This window comes from Penaeus monodon, chromosome 7, assembly GCF_015228065.2.
Source record: "Penaeus monodon isolate SGIC_2016 chromosome 7, NSTDA_Pmon_1, whole genome shotgun sequence".
Taxonomy (NCBI): domain Eukaryota; kingdom Metazoa; phylum Arthropoda; class Malacostraca; order Decapoda; family Penaeidae; genus Penaeus; species Penaeus monodon.
The window spans coordinates 24,303,892-24,321,960 of NC_051392.1; the positions used below are offsets into that span (position 1 = coordinate 24,303,892).

Consider the following 18,069-nt stretch of genomic DNA (forward strand, 5'->3'; position numbering starts at 1 on the left):
AAGACAAACGTATACGCATAAGTATACATAAAAAAGGAAAACGAGCATACACATGTATAAATGTACAAATACCATTTCATGTTCAGACATATACAAATGCCTATATACACATATGCATATATAATTACATACAAATATGAGTACTGAATGGTAAAACACTGTTTTGTTTTTTGCAGTGTATACGCATAAGTATACATTGTTTTTTACATTGTGGGTTTTTCTACGAAATATGTATATTTGTATGTCTGTATACGTGCGTCCAATATTGCACATAAATGAATAATGGAATACAACGTTCTAGTGTTCCTTAGGGTGGTATTTCACTTCATCTTTGTACACACGATAATGCACACATACACATACAATCAATAACAAAAGGAAGTGGTTTAATCCTAAACTTAAGCATAATACCTGAGGTAGTTGCAATGTTAGACTAGCACAAAACGCGCACTCGCCCACCGTCACCACGCATAATTATACATGGGACCCAATTACATACATATTGTAAATTGACCTAGTTAAAATTAATATTTTAAATCTTAAATACAAATTTAAAGCTAACATTAGAAGAGGGCCTTAGCTTAGAATAGGACAGGGGAATAACCTTTGTTTCATGGAACATCAGAATATGAAAAGAAAAGAAAATTATACAAGATAATATATAAATATTATCTTGTATAATTTTCTTTTCTTGAAAAGCATAATGAATTTTAGCAGTAGCAGCAGTCGTTGCACAGATAAAGTAATAATATTCAGTAGAAAGCTAGAAGTCTTCTGAGATGCTCAAAGATGAACTAAAACTAAATCTTACACTGATTTACAATGAGGGTTTGCCCAGTAGTTTCCAGAAGGCTTATAAATTTGTTTAGAGCCTCCCTGGGAAGTTGTCGACCTGTTCTTTATCCACGAGGAAGGATATTGGTGATCTGCACATCTTGGGGGATTGATTCCAGAGGCCATTCAATCTGTGGAAAAATTGCTTGGTGACTATGGGATACATTCATGAAGGGCCAATAGTTCACATGCCTTATCATCAATAACCTTTGAATTCCTGTAACCATTTCATCTAGCACTCCCATTTTTACAAACTACTCACCACCCCATTGTCCAAACAAAATACTCACCACCCCTATTTCCCAAACAAACTACTCACCAACACCAATTGGTTCAAACAAACTCCTCACCACCACCGTTGTCCTAAACAAACTACTAACCATGACCATTGTCCCAAACAAACTACTCACCACCACCATTGTCCCAAAACAAACTACTACCCACCACCAATCAAACTATTCACCACCACCGTTGTCCCAAACAAACAAACTACTCATCACCACCGTTGTCCCAAACAAACTATTCACCACCACCGTTGTCCCAAACAAACTATTCACCACCACCGTTGTCCCAAACAAACTATTCACCACCACCGTTGTCCCAAACTACTCACCACCACCGTTATCCCAAACTACTCACCACCACCACTATTCACCACCACCCTTGTCCCAAACAAACTACTCACCACCACCTTTGTCCCAAACAAACTACTCACCACCCCCCTTGTCCCAAACAAACTACTCACCACCACCCTTGTCCCAAACAAACTACTCACCACCACCCTTGTCCCAAACAAACTATTCACCACCACTGTTGTCCCAAACAAACTACTAACCACCACTGTTGTCCCAAACAAACTACTCACCACCACCCTTGTCCCAAACAAACTACTCACCACCACTGTTGTCCCAAACAAACTATTCACCACCACCGTTGTCCCAAACAAACTACTCACCACCACCCTTGTCCCAAACAAACTACTCACCACCACTGTTGTCCCAAACAAGCTACTAACCACCACTGTTGTCCCAAACAAACTACTCACCACCACCCTTTCCCCAAACAAACTACTAGCTATTGATACTTCACTTTATCAATATCCAATCTACACCAGTCATGCAAGCAACAGCTGCCTAACTCATTTTGCTGTGGACATACCTTAGCAAATAAATATGCGGCACGCCTTTTTGTGTCTGCTGAAAAAAAATGTATGTTACTTAAACATTGATAATAAAAGTAAGGCATTCAAAGTTCATACTACAATGTGGCTACGATTCCTGTTAAGATGACAGTAGTAATAACTAAATCCATAATACAGCGAGGGTAGCTATTACTTACCACCAACGGATTCACAACTCTCCATTTACACATTCAACAAAAGAAATTTTCTTGTCGACTAGAGCTGGAGCACATAAACATCTTAAGAATTCCGTATTTACTGACTTCTGTTTCAATGTTTCAGTGCTAGTGAAGTGCACCAGAATGGCAAGGATTTGAAGCACCAGTTGTTATAACTACTGAATAAATCCTTCCTCCTCTTCCTCCCTCTGATACAAGAGGAAGAGGAGAAAGAAACTGAGTCTGTGTTGCCCCGAAAATTTCACTTCTTTCCCTTTATGTACTGTGATGAAATCCCCGTTCTCTAAGCCCCGCCCACTTTCCTCGACCAATGGACTCCACACTGGTCGGTGGAACTCTAAGGCGCAGGTCACATGAGGTCAAACATTTAAGCGAAACCGGAAATGAGGCAATGGGATGTTAGAACAGCTATTTATTTTTAAACTAGACAAAATAAATAATGATGAGAATAGTACCATAGTACATACTTTATATGAATAATTTTAATTTCAATGAGAGATGCGGCATAAAATCAATATCATATCAATATTATATCAAATGAGCTCATTTGCTCCATTGGAAAAATTTCCCTGCTCTTTCTTATCAGATTTGATAAATGTTAAAGCGATGATATTTAAATGAAATGAAGTGGTGAATTTAAACTGAAAACCAGTCATTTGCTAAAGGAAATACATAACGGAAAATTTAAGGGTTATTTTGTTATCATTATTATTATAGTACTGTCAATTTTAATATTATTAACATTGGCATTATTAATATAATCATAATCACCGTCATTATCATCATTATAATCATTATCATCCTCATTACCATTATCATCATTATAATCATTATTATCATCATTATAATCATTATTATCATCATTATAATCATTATTATCATCATTACCATTATCATGAGTATTATCATCATCATCATTAACATCATTACTATCATTTTCATTATTATCATTACTATTATCATTAATATTTTAATATTACTTTCATTGTTATTACTTTCATTATTATTTCTTTTATTATGACTATTTTTAATTTTTTTATTTTTAAGTTATTATTACTATTATTCTTATTCTTCGTCTTATTAGTTTTATTATAACCTTATTATGACCTTTATTATTTTCATCATTAATACCTCTATTATGAATTGTAAAACACTCTTCCGTGTTGATGCTATGGTAGAAAAACCCACAATGCAAAAACTAAATAAATCAAGTTTTTGCATTGTCGGTTTTTCTACCATACTTTTAATATTATTACTTTTATTATTATTACTTTTACTATTATTACTTTTATTATTATTACTTTTATCATTATCACTTTTATCATTATCACTTTTATCATTATCACTTTTATCATTATCACTTTTATCATTATCACTTTTATCATTATCACTTTTATCATTATCACTTTTATCATTATCACTTTTATCATTATCACTTTTATCATTATCACTTTTATCATTATCACTTTTATTACTAATAATTTTATTATTAATAATTTTATTATTAATAATTTTATTATTAATAATTTTATTATTAATAATTTTATTATTATCATTAAGTTTATAATTATTACTACATTTATAATTATTATTACTTTTATTATCATTATTACGTTTATTATTATTATTACTTTTATTATTATTATTACTTTTATTATTATTATTACTTTTATTATTATTATCATTTTTATTATCAGTATTACTTTCATTATTATTATTACTTTTATTATTATTACTTTTATTATTATTACTTTTATTATTAGTAGTACTTTCATTATTATTATTACTTTTATTATCATTATCATTAATTCTATCATCATCATTATTATTATTATTTTATTATTATTATCATCATTATTATTATTAGTATTAATATTATCATCATCATCATCATCGTCATCATTATTATGATGATGATGATGATTATTATTATCTCTATTATTATTATTATTATCATTACTATTATCATGATTAACATCTTTATGATTATTACTATTGTTAGTATCAGTATCTATATTATTATCATTTTTATTACTATTATTTTTATTCTCATTATTTATATTCTCAATATCTCTATTCCCAATATTTATATTTTCATTATTTATGTTCATTGTTTATATTCTCATTATTCATATCAATATTGTTAATATTGTTATCATATTGTTATTGTTATTATTGTTATCATCGTCATTGTTATCATCACAGTCATTATCGTTATTATCATTATCATTATCACTAACATTATTATTACTATCATTATCATTATCGTTACTATCACTATTGTCAATGCCATTATTATTATTACTAGTATGATAATCATTATCATCAAAATGCTCATGACCATTATTATCATAATTATCATTATTAACATTACCAATATATCATCATTATCAAAATTATCATCATTATCAATATTATCATCATTATCAATATTATCATCATTATCAATATTGTCCTCATAATCAATATTATCATCATTATAAAAATTATCATCATTATCAATATTGTCATTATCATTATTATTCAGCCGTGCTGCGGATTCATTTCAGTATTTCTTTTTTTTCTTTCTTGTATATCAAGAACAAAGATACCGTTGCTCACAAAGGTAGAAAGACACTGTAGGTCAAAATTTCTTTGGCATTTGTGAGTATAACATAATGAAATGGATTAACAATAATAGGGAATTATGAAATAATCGAGTTAGTTATGGTTTTTACTGGTAACAATGTATATGAACACACATATTTACTATAGAAAATACAGCATATAGAACCCTAATTAAATGCACCAATTTGGATTTTAGTATAGGAACACATAAGTTAAACACAAATGTACCACAAGACAAACGTATACGCATAGGTATAAATGAAAAGGAAAATGGGCATACATATCTATAAATCCACATATAACAATTCATGTCCATACATATACAAATGTCTGTATATACATAAACACATAATTACGAATGCACATATACAGACATAGGTACAAAAATACATACGTATTTGTACATGAATTAATAAGAAAATACTAAAAGTTTTTAATGTCCTTTGTGATGGTGTTTCACCTCATCTTTGTACACACGATAATGTTTATATTATTGTGCATACACACACTTGAAAGGGAAACGGACGTACATATGTATAAATGTACATTTACAAAAGAAGTGATTTAATCTTAACTTAAGCATAATACCTGCGGTAGTAACAATAATAGACTAGCACAAAACATGCACTCGCCCACCGTCACCACGCATATATACACATTGGACCCAATTACATACATGCTGTAATTTATCATTTAGTAGACTGATAGTCCGAAACTATCATTTTACCTCCAACGACAACTGGACCAACACTCAACATGCTAACTACAGGATCAACACACTTACTGGGAGCCACCGATCTTAATACTAGTATATATATCTTGGAAATTCACACTAATTGGGAGGCCACCGTGGTAGTTTAGACGTAAGTTATCGACCTAATTAAATACCTAATATTTTACATCTTAAATGCTATTTTAAACTAGATATAGAAGAGGGATTAAGTTTACGATCGACAGCGGATACATAACATTTTTTGTTTCATGGAATATCGAAGAAGGAAAATGAAATGCATACAGGTTGAACTTACCTAAACAGAACTTCATAACATGATGTCTTAATTTGGTATGTCTATTGAAAGTTAATTCGCAGCATTCCTTAAATCTTGATTATGAATTTAGCAGTAGTACAGTGGTTGCCATATTTAGTACATGATTGCACATATTTTAGTAACAGTGGTTGCACATATTTTAGTAACAGTGGTTGCACATATTTTAGTAACAGTGGTTGCACATATTTTAGTAACAGTGGTTACACATATTTTAGTAACAGTGGTTGCACACTTATAGTAAACAGTGGTTTGCACATATAGAATAATAAACATAACGGAGCTTGGCAAATAATATTCATTAAAGGCTTCTGACATGGTCAAAGTGTATGACTAATGTTTACACTGACTCACGCAGAGGGTTTGCCCAGTAGTTTACAGAAGGCTTTAAGATTTGTATAAAGCCTCCCTGGGAAGCTGCGTCGTCGACCGGTTCTTTATCTAAGAGGAAGGCTATTGATGTGCACATCTTGGGGGATGGATCCCAAAGGCCATTCAGTCTGTGGGACAGATAAATTTGCCTGGTGACCACGGAATACTTAGTACTTTGAATTAATAGATACATTCACGAATGTTCTCCAATAGTCACATTTTTGTTTTATTCGGGATTGCGATGCAGCAATACCATAGCTTGTACTAAGAAAAAATAGAACCCTGGGAATTCATAATACCATTTCATTTCATTATCACAAACTACACCCTCACCGTTGTCCTAAACAAACTACTCACCACCACCGTCTCCCAAACAAATCTACTCACCACCAAGGTTGTCCCAAATAAACTACTTACCATCACTGTTGTCTCAAACAAACTATTCACCACCACCGTTGTCCCAAACAAAGTACTCACACAACATTGTCCCAAACAAACTACTCGCCGCCATCGTTGTTCCAAACAAACTACTCACCACCACCACTGTCCCAAACAACCTAATAACCACCACATACTACTCTCTTGATACTGCCAATATCTAGACTACACCAATCAACCAAGCAAGAGCAGCAAAACTTTTACTGCGAACTTACCTTAACGAATAGTTATATGACCAATACTTTTCTGAGCCTCTCACATCCAGAATCACCTGCTAAAAAATATATATATATGCCACTTTAATATTAATAATAACAATAGGGTTTTTATAGTTTACAGTGTTGTATAAGTGCTGTTAAGATGACAGTAGTAATGGCTAAATCCATAGTACAGCGATAATAGTATACACAGAAAGTAGTCATTACTTACCTACAACTGATTGGCAACAGCACTTCATAGGGAAAAAGGATACGTAAAAAATGCATGTCGGCTAGACATGCAGCACATTAAGATCTGAAGAATTTCGTATTTTCTGACTTGTTTTTGCTACTGAAGTGCACCAGAATGGCTAAGATTTAAAGCACCAGTTGTTATAATTTCTGAAGAAATCCTTACTCCTCTTCCTCCCTCTGATACAAGAGGAAGTCTGTGTTGGTCTATGTGTCTAAAAAAAAAATTCACTTCCTCTTTATGTACTATGATGAAATTTTTTTTTTTTTTTTTTCCCCCCCCCCCCCCGCCCACTTTCCCTGATCAATGAATCCACACTTATCCGACGAATCTAAGACTCAGGTCACATAAGGTCAAACATTTTAGCGAAACCGGAAATGAAATGATGAACAGCTATTTATATTTAGACTAGACAAAATATTGAGAATCAAAGAAAATGTTAAAAAGAAACGAACATATGGATGTGTATATTAATTCCTGTTTCATTAAGTTATACATTTTCAATGCAACGTTAAACTAAATTGCTTGTAAACGCTTTTCTTTTCTTAAAGCGGTCATTTTCTTATCAAATAACTAATCATATAAATAAAAAATTTAACTTAGATGAAAGATAAAATTCAAACATTTATATGAAAGGAGATGATTGCTCCATGGAAATATTTTCTGCTCGATATTAAAAAACGACTGAAAATCAGCATTTGCTAAAGGAAAAAAAAAAAAAACGAAAGAGAGGATGATTATTATGTTGGTGTCAACATTATTGTCATTGGTTTTAACATCGTCCTATTATCAATATCACATATCATCATCCACCATCACCATCATTATTATTATCTCATCTTCACCATTAGTATTAGTATTGTTATTATTTTCAGATCATTATGTAGTGTCATTACCTATTATTATTGTTATTATTAATTATTATTATTTTTTATTATTATTATTATTATTGTCATTGCTATTCTTATTATTATTATTATTATTATATTATTATTATTATTATTATTGTCATTGCATTATTATCATTATATTGCCATTGCATATTCCAATTATTATTAAATTCGGAGAGGTTAGCGCGGATATCCAGCATTCTTGGCTCGTGGGGCTAAAATGCATCCTGCCTCTCAAGTAAGAGTAGGAGGTGTGGTGATGAAGCCGTCGCCGTCCCACGGCTCAACAAGGGCGCATCCCCCCCAGGGCAGAACTGAGTATACCTCTTCATTTAGTCAAAATCCGCCAGGTCACTAGAGGGATAGCTCCAACCCCTGGCCCTGCAAATCAAAAGAAAACAAGACTTACATGTACAAGGGAAGAGTATAATGAATAATGTACTGCTTTGCTATGCACTCGGGAAACTGCTGCATAAAAGTTAAAGTGCATGGTTTTGTTGGTGTTACATTGCCTACAAACTTCAATCACCCTAGGTCGCTGGTAGTGCCCCGGTGGTGATTTAATTAGCAGATCTAAAAAAAAAAGAATGAATGTGATGGGGATAATAATAAATTAATGATACTTATACTGCTAGTAGTTATTACTGGGTTCCTATAGTGCTGCTGTTATTATACTATATTGTTATTGTGATTATTTATTATCTTTATTTATGATTTTTACTACTTACTAAAAGTATTATCATTATCACGGTTAGGCTTTATCGTTATTACTATACATCATTATCCTTCATTACTATTATCATTATCCTCATTACTATTATCATTCTCATTAGTATCGTTATCATTATTATTGTCATTGCTATTATTATTATTATTATTATTATTATTATTATTATTATTATTAATCTGTCATTGCTATTATATTTTTATTATATTATATTTCAGTATTATTATCGATTATTATTAATATTGTCATTGCTATTATATTATTATTATTATTATTATTTATTGTGATAATAATAATTATTATTATAATAATAATTATTATTATTATTGATATAGTAATAATAATTATTATTAATGTAATAATAATAATAATGATTATTATTTACATTTATTATCATTATCAGTACCATAATTAGCAACATTATTATCATCATTATTATTAATCTATCTATTATTATTATCATGATGCATGGTGTGATGATGATTACTAATAATACTATTATTATTATTACTATTATGATCATCATTATTATTATTATCATTGTTGTTATCTTATGATATTCCATGATTGTATCTCGTAATTCTATGTTTTCACTATTTTTTCTTATGATTTATATTCTCATTATTATCACTTTATATCTGTTATTGATTAATGATATCAACATTATTCTATCATTATATTATTACTATATTTGTTTTTATCATCTTATTGTTATGTTGTTCTTATCATTCTACTCATTATCAACATCATCCTTTTTCTTATCACTGTTAACATCATATTAATACATCATTACTATTATCATCTATGGTATTATTATCACTACTGTTATTACTATCATTATCGATATTCCTTTGATCTAATTATTTATTGTCGATATTATCATCATAGTTTTTATTGTCATCAATCATTATACTTGTTTCTATGACTGTCATGTACAAATATGGCACTATCAATATTATCACATTCTTATACTATTATTGTCATATCATTATGAATATTTACCATTATCGTTATTATTACCATTATAGAATTATTATCTACCAATTCTCATCGTGCTTAGCAATAATTATTATTATTTATTATTATTATTATTATTATTACATTATTATCTCATTATTAGCGGTATCATTATTATTATTTTCATCGACATTTACTGTCACTATCCCTAGTTATTACTGCCATAATTATCATAATCATTATTATCATTATCATCTATATTTTATTTCATAATATTATAATAATCATTAATATATTCATTATTGATTAGAATGATCATTATCAGATAAAATAAATAAATAAATTTTATCCTATATTTTCATTATCATTAATATCACAATCATCATTAATTTATCATCATTTATTAGAATGATCTTATTCAGATAAATAAATAAAGAAATCATGTCGCTACATACAGCTGTGTTGCTGATACAAATCAATATTTCCTTTCTAGCATATCAAGAACAATGTAGACCAGACACTGTAGGCCAAAACATCACATTACTTTCGGTATTGTGAGTATAGCTAATGAAATGGATTAATAATTCGAATTAAGTAATCGAGTTGTTCTAGTTTACTAGTAACAATGAACTAATGTAACGTATACGTAAACATGATTTTTAGAGAAAAATACAGCATATGAAGTCCCTAATTAGAAGCACCAATTAGATTCTAGCACTACACTACAAGACAAACGTTACATAGTATACATAAAAAAGGAAAAGAGCATACACATGTATAAATGGACAAATACCATTTCAGTTTAGACATTTACCAAAATGCCTATATAACATACGCATATATAAAATTACCATACAAATATGAGTCACGAATGTAAAACACTGTTTTGTTTTTTGCAGTGTATACGATAGTATACCTTGTTTTTTACATTGTGGGTTTTCTAACGAAATATGATATTTGTATGCTGTATAGTGCGTCCAATATTGCACATAAAATGAATAATGGAATACAAGTTCTAGTGTCCCTTAGGGTGGTATTTCACTTCATCTTGGGTACACACGATAATGCACACATACACATACAATTAAATAAACAAAGGCAGTGCTTAATCCTAAAACTTAAGAATAATACCTGAGTAGTTTGCAATGTTAGACTAGCACAAAACGCGCACTCGTCCCACGTCCACCACGCATAAATAGACATGGGACCCAATTACAACAATTGAAATTGACCTAGTTAAAAGTAATATTTTAAATTCTCAAATACAAAATTTAAAAGCAAAATTAGAAGAGGGCCTTTAGCTTAGAATAGGCCAGGGGAATAACCTTGTTACATGGAACATCAGATATGAAAAGAAAAGAAAAGTATACAAGATAATATTTATACCAAGTAGACACTTGAAAAAAGCATAAGGAATTTTAGCAGTAGCAGCAGTCGTTGCACAGAAAGTAATAATATCAGTAGAACGCATAGAAGCTAGATGAGTCCTCAAAGATGAACTAAAAACTTAAATTTACACTGATTTACAATGAGGGTTTGCCCAAGTTCCAGAAGGCTTATAAATTTGGTTAGAGCCTCCTGGGAAGTTGTCTACCTGTTCTGATCCACGAGGAAGGATATTGGTGATCTGCGCACATCTTGGGGGATTGATTCCAGAGGCAATTCAATCTGTGGAAAAATGCGTGGTGAATACTGGGATACATTCATGAAAGGGCAATAGTTCACATGCCTTATCATCAATAACCTATTTGAATTCCTGTAACCGTTTCATCTAGCACTCCCATTTTCACAAACTACTCACCACCCTCATGTCGAAACAAAATACTTCACCACCCCTATTATCCCAAAACAAAACTACTCACCAACACCAATTGGTTCAAACAAACTCCTCACACCACTCGTTGTCCTAAATCAAAAACTATAACCATGCCATTGTCCCAAACAAACTACCACACACCATTGTCCTAAACAAAATACTAACAGACCATTGTCCCAAACAAACTTAATCACCACCACCATGTCCCTAAAACAAAACTACTACCCACCACAATCAAAATATTCACCACCACCCGTTGTCCCAAACAAAACAAACTACTCCATCACCACCGTTGTCCCAAAACAAAAAATATTCACCACACCGTTGTCCCCAAAAACAAACTATTCACCACCACCGTTGTCCCAAACAAACTATTCACCACCACCGTTGTCTCAAACAACTATTCACCACCACCGTGTCCCAAAACAAACTATTCACCACCACCGTTGTCCAAACTACTCACCACCACCGTTGTCCCAAACTACTCACCACCACCGTTGTCGCTAATTACTCACCACCCCGTAGGTCACAAACAAACTACTCACAATCACGGTGTCCCAAAGTACTCATCTCACCACTATTCAACCACAACCCTTGTCCAAACAAACTACTCACCACCACCTTGGTATGTCCAAACAAACTAATCACCACCACCCTTGTCTCAAAAAAAAAAAAAACAAAAACTACTCACCACCACCTTAGTCCAAACAAATACTCACCACCACCCTTGTCCCAAAACAAGCTACTAACCACCTTTGTCCACAACAAACTACTCACCCCCCCTTGTCCAAACAAACTACTCACACACCTTGTCCCAAACAAACTAATCAACCACCACAGTCTGCCCAAAACAACTACTCACCACCACTTGTCCCAAACAAACTATCACCACCACCCTTGTCCCAACAAAACTACTCACCACACCCCTGTCCAAAAAAACTACTCACCACCCCCCCCACTGTCCCAAACAAATCTACTCACCACCACCGTTGTTCCAAACAAACTACTCACCATTACTGTTGTCCCCAAACAAACTACTCACCACCACCCGTTGGCCCAAACAAACTACTCACCACCACCGTTGTCCCAAAACAAAATACTCACCAACACCCTTGTCCCAAAACAAACTACTCACCACCACCCTTTCCCCAACAAACTACTAGCTATTGATACTCACTTTAATCAATATCCAACTACACCAGTCATGCAAGCAACAGCTGTGGACATACCTAAGCAAATAAATATGCGGCACGCCTTTTTGTGTCTGCTGGAAAAAAAAGTATGTTACTTAAACATTGTAATAAAAGTAGGCATTTCAAGTTCATACTACAATGTGCTACGATTCCTGTTAAGAGGGACAGTAGTAATAACTAAATCCATAATACAGCGAGGGGTAGAATACTTACCACAACGGATTCAACTCTCATGTACACATTCAACAAAAGAAATTTTCTTGTCGACTAGGAGCTGGAGCACATAAAACATCTTAAGAATTCAGGTATTTACTGACTTCTGTTCAATGTTTCAGTGCCTAGTGAAGTGCACCAGAATGCAACGGATTTGAAGCACAGTTGTTATAATACTGAATATAAAATCCTTCCTCCTACTTCCTCCCTCTGATACAAGAGAGGAAGAGGAGAAAGAAACTGCGTCTGTGTTGCCCCGAAAATTTCACTTCTTTCACTTTTATTGTACTGTGATGGAAATCCACGGTCTCTAAGCACGCCCACTATTCCTGACCAATGGACTCCACACTGGGGCGGTGGAAAAAATCTAAGGCGCAGGTCACATGAGGTCAAACATTTAAGGCGAAACCGAAATGAGGCAATGGGATGTTAGATCATGCTATTTATTTTTAAACTAGACAAAATAAATATGATGAGAATAGTACCAAGTACATACTTATATGAAATAATTTTAATTCAATGAGAGATGACCCCCCGGCATAAAATCAATATCATATCAAATTATATCACAAGGAGCTCATTTGCTCCATGGAAAAAATTCCCTGCTCTTTCTTATCAGATTGATAAAATGTATAAAGCGCTAGGAATTTAAAGGTGAAATGAATGGTGAATTTAAACTGAAAACCAGTCATTTGCTAAAGGAAATATATAAACGGAAAATTAAGGTTATTTGTTATCATTATATTATAGTACTGTCATTTTTAAATTATCAAATTGCATTATTAATATAATCATCATCACCAGTCATTATCATCATTATAATCATTATCATCCTCATTACCATTATTCATCATTATTATCAGCATTATAATAATTATTATCTCATTATAATCATTATTATCTCATTATAACATTATTATCATCATTATACATAATCATTATTATCATCATTATAATCTTATTATCAATCATTATAATCATTTTATTATCATCATACTATTATCATTAATATTTTTAATATTACTTTCATTGTTATTACTTTCATTATTATTTCGTTATTATGACTATTTTAAGTTCTTATTACTATTTAAGTTATAGTACTATTATTCTTATTCTTCGGCTTATTAGTTGATATTATAACCTTATTATAAACCTTTATCATTTTTACATTATACCTCTATTATTTGAAATTGTAAAAACCACCTTCCGTGTTGATGCTATGGTAGAAAAAACCCACAATGCAAAACTAAATAAATCACGTTTTGCATTGTCTGTTTTTTTTACCTACTTTTACACATATTATTACTTTAATTTTCCTTTTACCACTAACAACCACAGGCTCTTTATATTATTAATTTTATCATTATCACTTTTATCATTATACTTTTATCATTATCACTTTTATCATATCACTTTATCATTATACTTATCATTATCAACTTTTTTACATTATCTTTTATCATTATCACTTTTATATCATATCACTTTTATGCATTATCACTTTGATCATTATACACTTTTATCATTATCACTTTATCATATCACTTTTATCATTAATCCCACTTTATAATTATCACTTCTCATTATCACTTTTATCATTATCACTTTTGATCATTATAACTTTTATATATTATTACTTTTAGTACTAATAATTTATTATTAATAATTTTATTATTGATAATTTTATTATTAATAATTTTATTATTAATAATCGTATTATTAATAATTTTATTATTAATAATTTTATTATTAATAATTTTATTATTAATAATTTTATTATTATCATTAAGTTTATAAATTCTTACTACATTTATAATATTATTACTTTTATTTCATTATTACGTTTATTATTACTTATATTTTTATATTATTACTCACGCTTTAGTATTATTACTTTTATTTTTATTTTACTTTTATATTATCATTATTACTTTATTTATATTATTACTTTCATTATTATCATTACTTTTAATTATTATTTTCTTTATTGTTACTCATTACTTCTATTATATTATGCTTTTTTATTATTATACTTTATATTAGTAGTAATTTTCATTATTTTCATTACTTTTATTATTATTACTTTTTATATTATTACTTTTATTATTAGTAGTACTTTCATTATTATTATACTTTTATTATCATTATCATTAATTCTATCATCATCACCATCTATAATTCTTTTATCATCAATTTTTATTATTATCATTAATATTACTATCATTATTATTATAATCATTAATTCTCTCATCGTCATTATTATTATTATTATTATCATCATATTATTATTATCATCATTTATATTATATTATCATATTATTATTATTATTAGTGTTATCCACTTATTATCATTATTATTAGTATTAGTATTAAATTATCATCTCATCATCATCGTCACATTATTATGATGATGATGGAGCTTATTATTATCTCTATTATTATTTTAATGTATCATTACTATGTTATACATGAATTAACATCTTATGATGTTACTATCTTAAGTATCAGTATCTATATTTATTATCAGTTCTATTAGTATTCATTTTTTCTAATCCTATTATATTCTAAATATCTCTATTCCCAATATTTTTATTTTCATTATTTACTGTTCATTGTTTATATCTCATTATCATTCAATTTGTTAATATTGTATCATATTGTTATTGTTATTTTGTATCATAGTTTGTTATCATCACAGGTCATCATCGTTATACATTATCATTATCACCCACAAATTATTAATTACTATCATTATCATTATCGTAGACTATCCCTATTGTCAATACCATTATTATTATTACTAGGTATGATAATCATTATCATCAAAAATGCTCATGACCATTATTATCATAATTATCCTTATTAACATTACCAATATCATTCATCATTTCAACAATTATCATCATTACAATATCTCATCATATCAATATTATCATCATATCAATATTGTCTCATAATCAATATTAATCATCATTATCAAAATTATCATCATTATCAATATTGTCATTATCATTATTATTCAGCCGTTCTGCTGCGGATTCATTTCAGTATTTCTTTTTTTTTCTTTTATTGTATATCAAAGAACAAGATTACCGGTGCTCACAAAGGTAGAAGAAGACACTGTAGGTCAAAATTTCTTTGGCATTTGTGAGTATAACATAATGACATGGATTAGCATAATAGGGAATTATGAAATAATCGAGTTAGTTATGTTTTTTATTAGTAACATTGTATATGAACACAACATATTTACTAATAGAAAATACAGCATATAGAAACCCTAATTAAATGCACCAATTTGGATTTTAGTATAGGAACACATTAAGTTAAAACACAAATGTACACAAGACAAACGATACGCATAGGTATAATGAAAAGGAAAATGGGCATACATATCTATAAATCCACATATAACAAATTCATGTCCATACATATACAAATGTTCTGTATATACATAAACACATAATTACGAATGACATATACAGACATAGGTACAAAAAATACATACGTATTTGTACATGAATTAATAAGAAAATACTAAAAGTTTTAATGTCATGTGATGGGTTTCACCTCATCTTTGTACACACGATAAGTTATATTATGTGCATACACACCCTTGAAAGGGAAAACGGGAGACATATGGTATAAATGATAATTTACAAAAGAACGTGATTTTAATCTGTAAATTAAGCATAATGCCTGGGTAGTAACAATTAATAGACTAGACAAAACCATGCACTCGCCCACGTCACCACCGCATATAACAACATGGGGACCCAATTAACATCCATGCTGAAATTTATCATCTTAGTAGACTGATAGTCCGAACTATCATTTTACCTCCAACGACAACTGGACCAACACTCAACATGCTAACTACAGGATCAAACACACCTTTTTTATTTTTGTCTGGGAGCACCGATCTTAATAACTAGTATATATATCTTGGAAATTCCACACTAATGGGAGGCCACCGTTGGTAGTTTAGACGTAAGTTATCGATCATAACTAAATACCTAATATTTACATCTTCAATGCTATTTTAAAACTAGATAAGAAGAGGGATAAGTTTTACGCTCGACAGCGGATACAATAACCAATTTTGTTTCATGGAATATCGAAAAGAAAGGAAAAAGGAAATGCATACAGAGTTGAACTTACACTAAAACCTGAACCTTCATAAACATGACTGTCTTAATTTGGTAAGTCTATTGAAAGTTAATTCGCAGCATTCCTTATAAATCTATGATTTATGAATTTTAGCAGTAGTAACAGTGGTTGCACATATTTTAGTAACAGTGATTGCACATATTTTAGTAACAGTGGTTGCACATATTTTAGTAACAGTGGTTGCACATATTTTAGTAAACAGTGGTTAAACATATTTTAGTAACAGTGGTTGCACATATAGAATAATAAACATAACGGAGCTTGGCAAATAATATTCATTAAAGGCTTCTGACATGTTCAAAGTGTATGACTAATGTTTACACTGACTCACGCAGAGGGTTTGCCCAGTAGTTTACAGAAGGCTTTAAGATTTGTATAAAGCCTCCCTGGGAAGCTGCGTCGTCGACCGGTTCTTTATCTAAGAGGAAGGCTATTGATGTGCACATCTTGGGGGATGGATCCCAAAGGCCATTCAGTCTGTGGGACAGATAAATTTGCCTGGTGACCACGGAATACTTAGTCCTGGAATTACTAGATACATTCACGAATGTCCAATAGTCCCTCTTCGTTTATTAGGGATTGCGATTGCAGCACTACCATAGTTGTACTAAGAAAAAATAGAACCTTGAATTTCATAAACCATTTCCATCCATTCCACTTCTCCGCCCTCCTCTCGCCTCTCCTCTCCCCCCCTCCCCCCCCTCTCTCTCCTCCTTCCCCCCTTCTTCTCCTTCCCCCTCCTCTTTTTATTCTTTTTTCTTTTTTTTTTTTCTTTCTTTTTCCTTTTCGACCCGTCTCTTCCGCCCCCTGTCCTCCGTTTCCCTTCTCCCTCAGTTATTTACCTCTCTCTCTCCTTCCTTCTCCCTCTCCCCTCCCCCCATCCCTCCCTCCCTCCCTCTCTCCCTCCCTCCGCATCGTTTCCTTCCCCATCTCCCCTCTCCATCCTCCCTCCCTCTCTCCCTCCCTCCGCATCGTTTCCTTCCCATCTCCCTCTCCC

General features: G+C 31.2%; 1 long non-coding RNA gene across 1 annotated transcript; it reads right to left on the reverse strand.

Annotated features, from left to right (window-relative positions):
* Positions 1-696: 696 nt before the first annotated feature.
* On the reverse strand, positions 697-2,414 carry LOC119574867. The gene is made up of 3 exons (XR_005228913.1): positions 2,173-2,414; positions 1,993-2,030; positions 697-965 (listed from the first exon to the last, which is right to left on the reverse strand). It is a non-coding gene; the product is annotated as an uncharacterized LOC119574867 (long non-coding RNA).
* Between the last annotated feature and the right edge of the window lie 15,655 nt (positions 2,415-18,069).